Source organism: Piliocolobus tephrosceles, chromosome 11 (genome assembly GCF_002776525.5).
Source record: "Piliocolobus tephrosceles isolate RC106 chromosome 11, ASM277652v3, whole genome shotgun sequence".
Classification (NCBI taxonomy): Eukaryota; Metazoa; Chordata; class Mammalia; order Primates; family Cercopithecidae; genus Piliocolobus; species Piliocolobus tephrosceles.
In genome coordinates this window covers 65004631-65010630 of record NC_045444.1, presented here as the reverse complement: position 1 = coordinate 65010630, position 6000 = coordinate 65004631, and the positions used below count along the sequence as shown (strand labels likewise).

Sequence of the window (6000 nt, the reverse complement as noted above, 5' to 3'; positions counted from 1 at the left end):
TCTTTCTTTCTTTCTTTCTTTCTTTCTTTCTTTCTTTCTTTCTTTCTTTCTTTTCTTTTCTTTTCTTTTCTTTTCTTTTCTTTTTTTCATACTATGTATCAATACTCCCTCATATGGATAAAGTACGTTTTGTTCATCCATTCACCAGTAAATGTACACTTGGTTGTTTCTGCCTTCTGGCTATTGTGAATACTGCTGCTGTTAATGTGCGTGTGCATGCTTTTGTGTGGACATATGCTTTTACTTCCTGTGGATATATGCCTAGGAGCGTAATTGCTTGGTCATATGGTAATTCTATGTTTGACTTTTTGAGGAAATGCCAATATATTTTTTTAAAGCAGCTGTACCATTTTATATTATCATCAACTATGTACATGGATTCCAATTTTCTCCATGTTCTTGCCAACACTTGTTATTTTCCTTTTTTTTTTGAAATGAAGTTTCACTCTTGTTGCCCAGGCTGGAGCGCAATGGCGCAATCTCGGCTCACTGTAACCTCCGCCTCCCAGGTTCAAGTGATTCTCCTGCCTTAGACTCTCGAGTAGCTGGAACTACAGGCATGTGCTACCGTACCCGGCTAATTTTGCATTTTTAGTAGACATGGGGATTCTCCATGTTGGTCAGGCTGGTCGTGAACTCTCGATCTCAGGTGATCCACCTGCCTCAGCCTCCCAAAGTGCTGGGATTACAGGTGTGAGCCACTGTGCCCAGCCTCCTTTTTTTTTTTAAGGTTATAGCTATCCTAGTGGGTGTGAAGTGATATCTCGTCGTGCTTTTTATTTGCATTTTTCTAAGATTAATCATTTGAGCATCTTTGTGTGCACTTGTTTGCCACTTATATATCTTTGTTGGAGAAATGTCTTTTCAAGTCCTTTGCCCGTTTTATGATTGTATTGTTGTCCTTTCTATCATTTTATTTATTTATTTATTTATTTATTTATTTAATTTATTTATTTAATTTTCTGAGACAGAGTCATGCTGTCTCACCCAGGCTAGAGTGCAGTGGTGTGATCTCGGCTCACTGCAACCTCTGCTTCCTGGGCTCAAGCAATTCTCCTGCCTCAGCCTCCTGAGTAACTAGGATTACAGGTGCCCACCACCACACCTGGCTAATTTTTGTATTTTTAGTAGAGACAGAGTTTCAACATGTTGGCCAGGCTGGTCTTGAACTCCTGACCTCAAGTGACCTGCCCACCTCAGCCTCCCAAAGAGCTGGGATTACAGGCATGAGCCACTGCGCCTGCCCCTTTCTATTGTTAAGTTAAAAGAGCTCTTCATAGATTCTGGATACTAGATGCTTATCAGATACATAATTTGCAAACATTTTCTCCCATTCTAAGGATTTTCTTTTTACTTATTTGATAATGTCCTTTGTACATAAAAGTCTTAATTTTGATGAAGTCCAATTTATCTGTTTGTTGTTGCTTATGCTACTGATGTCATATCTAAAAAACTATTGCCAAATTCAAGGTGATGAAAATTTACTTATAAAATTCTTCTAAAAATTTCTTAGTTTTAGCTTTTTTTTTTTTTTTTGAGGCGGAGTCTCGCTCTGTCGCCCGGACTGGAGTGCAGTGGCCGGATCTCAGCTCACTGCAAGCTCTGCCTCCCGGGTTTATGCCATTCTCCTGCCTCAGCCTCCAGAGTAGCTGGGACTACAGGCGCCTGCCACCTCGCCCGGCTAGTTTTTGTATTTTTAGTAGAGACGGGGTTTCACCGTGTTAGCCAGGATGGTCTCGATCTCCTGACCTCGTGATCCGCCCGTCTCGGCCTCCCAAAGTGCTGGGATTACAGGCTTGAGCCACCGCGCCCGGCCTAGTTTTAGCTTTTACATTGAGATCACTGATACATTTTGAGTTAATTTTTATATGGCATGAGAGGTAAGAATTCAATTTTATTCTTTTACATGTGAATATCTAGTTGTTCTAGCTTCACTAGTTTAAGAGACTATTCTTTCCTAGTTGAATGGTCCTGGCACCATTGTTGAAAATCAATTGTCCATAGACATATAGGTATATTTCTGAACTCTCAATTCTAGGCCATTGCCCTATATGTCTATCCTTGTGTCAATACACTGTTTTTGATTATTGTTGCTTTGTAGTAAGTTTTGAAATTTAGAAGTGTGAGTCCTCCGAACTTGTTCTTTTTCAATATTGTTGTGATCGTTATGATCCCCTTACAAGTCCATATAAATATGAGGATTATCTCTTCAATTTCTGCAGAAAGCCTGTGAAATTTTTATATTGATTACATTGAATCTGTGGATTACTTTAGATAGTATTGCTTTTTAGCAACATTGTCTTCCAACTCATAAACGTGGGTTCTCTTTCCATTTATTTAGATCTTCAATTTCTTTCAGTAATGATTTTTAGTTTTCAATGTACAAGTCTTTCACCTCCTTGGTTAAACGTATTCCTAGGTATTTTATTCTTTCTGATGCTCTTGTAAATGGAATTCTTGATTTCCTTTTTAGATTGTTCATTTCTTTAGAAAGAAACACAACTGATTTTTTTGTGTGTTGATCTCATACTCTAACTTTCCTGAATTTATTAAGTAGCTTTAGCATCATTTCTTCTTTAAACATTTGGTAGAATTCACCAGTGTAGTCACCTGGGTCTAGTGCTTTCTTATTTGGAAGGTTATTAATTATTGATTTAATTTTTTAATAGATATAGACTTGTTCAGATTGCCTATTTTTTCTTGTGTGTTTTGGTAGATTGTGTCTTTCAAGGAATTTGTCCATTTCATCTCAGTTATCAAATTTGTGGGCATAGAGCCACTTATAGTATTCCTTTTTATCCTTTTAATGTCCATGGGATCAGTAGTTGTGGCCCCTCTTTCATTTCCAATATTAGTAGTTTGTTTCTTTTCTCTTTCTTTCTTGATTAGCCTGAGTAGAGATTTATCAATTTTATTGATCTTTTCCTAGAACTCGTTTTTGCTTTCATTGACTTTCTCTGTTGTTTTCATTTCATTGATTCCTCCTCTAATTGTTATTATTTTCTTCTGTTTACTTAAGATTTAATTTACTCTCTTTCTCTAGTTCCTATGGTGAAAACTCAGAATATTGATTTTAGGTCTTTTTTCATTTCATATATATGTATATATTCAATGCTATAAAATTTTCTTTAAGCACTACTATTGTGGCATCTTAAAAATTTTGATACATCGTATTTTCATTTTCTCATTTAGTTCAAAATATTTATATTTCCCTGAGACTTCTTTGACCCATGTGTTATTTAAAAGTGTGTTGTTTAATATTAAAATATTGTGGTATTTTTTGGTTATATTTCTGTTATTGACATGTAGTTTAATTCTTTTGTGGTCTGAGAGTACATTTGTATGATTTCTGTTTTTAAAAATTTGTTAAGGTATGTTTTATGGCCCAGGATATGGCCATATCCTGAATATTCCATGTAAACTTGAGAGGAAGTATGTTATGCATTGTTGGAGGAATTATTGTATAAACGGCAATTAGATCAAGTTGACTGATGGTGCTGTTCAGTTCATCTATATACTTAATAATTTTCAGCCTGCTGGATATAATGATTACTGATAGAAGGATGTTGAAGTCTCTATTTTAGTATATTTATCTATTTTTCCATGTAGTTCTAGTAATTTTTGCCTCATATATTTTCACTCTCTGTTGTTAGAGAGTGAAACATATATTTTCACTCTCTGTTGTTAGAATGTGTTAGAGTGTTCACTCATACACATTTAGAATTGTCATGCCTTCTTGTAGACTGACTCCTTTATTATCATGTAACACCCATCTTAATCTTAAATAATATTCCTTGCTCTAAAATATTATCTGTCTAGAATTAACATAGCTACTCCAGCTTTCTTTAGATTAGTGTTAGCATGGTACATCTTTCTCCATCCATTTACTTTTTTTTCCATCCAGCTTTATTGAGGTATAATTGACAACTAAAAATTGTATACACCTAAGTTATACAATATGATGTTTTCAGGTATGTATACATTGCAAAATAATTAACACATGTTATATTAATTGAGCTAATTGACATATCACCTCACATTGTTACTCCACTTCATTTACTTTTAATGCACCTCTGCCTTTATATTTGGAGTAGGTTTCTTGTAGACAATATACACTTGAGTCTTATTATTCTTACCCACTCTAATAGTCTCTGCTTAACCCAGGAGGGGTTGAGCAAGGGCATGTAAAAGTATCTCAAAGCTTTTCTACCATTTTTAAGTCACCTTTTTCTTGCTTCAGCCTTTGTTTGGTTGCTGTAAATCTTTGACTACTTTCCAGAGTTCTAACAAAAATAAGACAGTTTTTGCCTGCGTGCGTGTTTGTTTGTTTGTTTGTTTGTTTCTGAGGCAGAGGCTTGCTCTGTCACTCAGACTGGAGTGCAGTGGCACTATCTCAGCTCACTGCAAGCTCCGCCTCCCGGGTTCATGCCATTCTCCTGCCTCAGCCTCCCTAGTAGCTGGGACTACAGGTGCCCACCGCTACGCTCGGCTAATTTTTTTGTATTTTTAGTAGAGATGGGGTTTCACCATGTTAGCCAGGATGGTCTCGATCTCCCGACCTCGTGATCCGCCCACCTCGACCTCCCTGCGTTTTCTGATGTTTCTCTACAGAAATGGTCACTTGGAGCTATCTATTCTCCCATTTTTATTGACATCTGTCAGCTGTTATAATATTTCATTGGCTTTTTAATTAATCAACTTAAAAAATCAATTCTAATATTTTAATCTAAACTGCTAATTTCTGATTTTGTATTAAATCAGTTTAACCCCTTTAATTTGTTGTTTTATTTATTTTTTAAATAATTTAGACCTAGATGTTGAGATAATTTGTTTTCTTTCTTTGTTCAAGTTGTCTAATACTATGTATTTAATCTGAGCATAAGGTTAGCTGTATATTTAAAGTTTTTAAATGTAGTAGCCTTATTATTATTTTTAAAAACAGTCTATAATTGTAGTTCTTATTCTCTGTTCATTTGATGTAAGACTGCTTATATCTACTTGAAATATTTCAGTGCCACAGATACAAAGGTTCATGAGTGTCTTTACTGTTGATTGCACTATTTATCATTATAAATGCCATTTTTAAGCATCAGTGATTTTAGTTTTGATTCTAATTTGTTCAATATTATAGTCCTGCTTTCTCTTGTCTGTCTTTGCCTGATATATCTCATCTCTTTATTTTCAAAAAGTATTTCTTTTTAGGGACACTCTAGGAAACACAAATTAGTTGAATTTTGCTGCCTTTTTTTCTCACTCTGACAGTGTTTGTCTTTTTGTTTAAAAAGTTAGCTCATCCACATTTTTTGTGTTAATTGATATTTAATTATGTACCTGTCATTATGTTTGTGTGTGTGTGTGTGCGTGTGTCCTTATAAACCTGCTCTTATTTCTTTTGTTTTCTTTGTTGTATTTTTCTTTATCACATTTTTAAGTTCCTTTTTATGTTGATGTTTTAGAATTTATTCATACTATTTTAGTCTACTGTACTCTTTAAAAATTATGCCTTTGCCGGGCACGGTGGCTCAAGCCTGTAATCCCAGCACTTTGGGAGGCCGAGACGGGCGGATCACGAGGTCAGAAGATCAAGACCATCCTGGCTAACACGGTGAAACCCCGTCTCTACTAAAAAATACAAAAAACTAGCTGGGCAAGGTAGCGAGCGCCTGCAGTCCCAGCTACTCGGGAGGCTGAGGCAGGAGAATGGCCTAAACCCAGGAGACGGAGCTTGCAGTGAGCTGAGATTGTGCCACTGCACTCCAGTCTGGGCAACAGAACGAGACTCCGTCTCAAAGACCAGACTAGCTGGGACTGCAGGCGCTCGCTACCTTGCCCAACCACTTTTTTTTATTGTTAACTTCAAGAATTATATGGAACTTATTAAATCCTCCTATCTCTGAATGAGACAATTACGTAAGCACATGTTCCTTTTCATTTTTCATATTTTGTTCAAACAGTACATAATGTTGGTTATAGATATCTTAAATTTTAAATTATGACTAG

At 35.9% G+C, this 6000-nt stretch overlaps 1 protein-coding gene across 1 annotated transcript in view; it reads left to right on the top strand.

Moving 5' to 3' along the window:
- The window catches only part of CCDC141 (coiled-coil domain containing 141), a 208812-nt gene that overhangs the window by 59672 nt on the left and 143140 nt on the right, over window positions 1-6000 (top strand). The window lies entirely within an intron of this gene.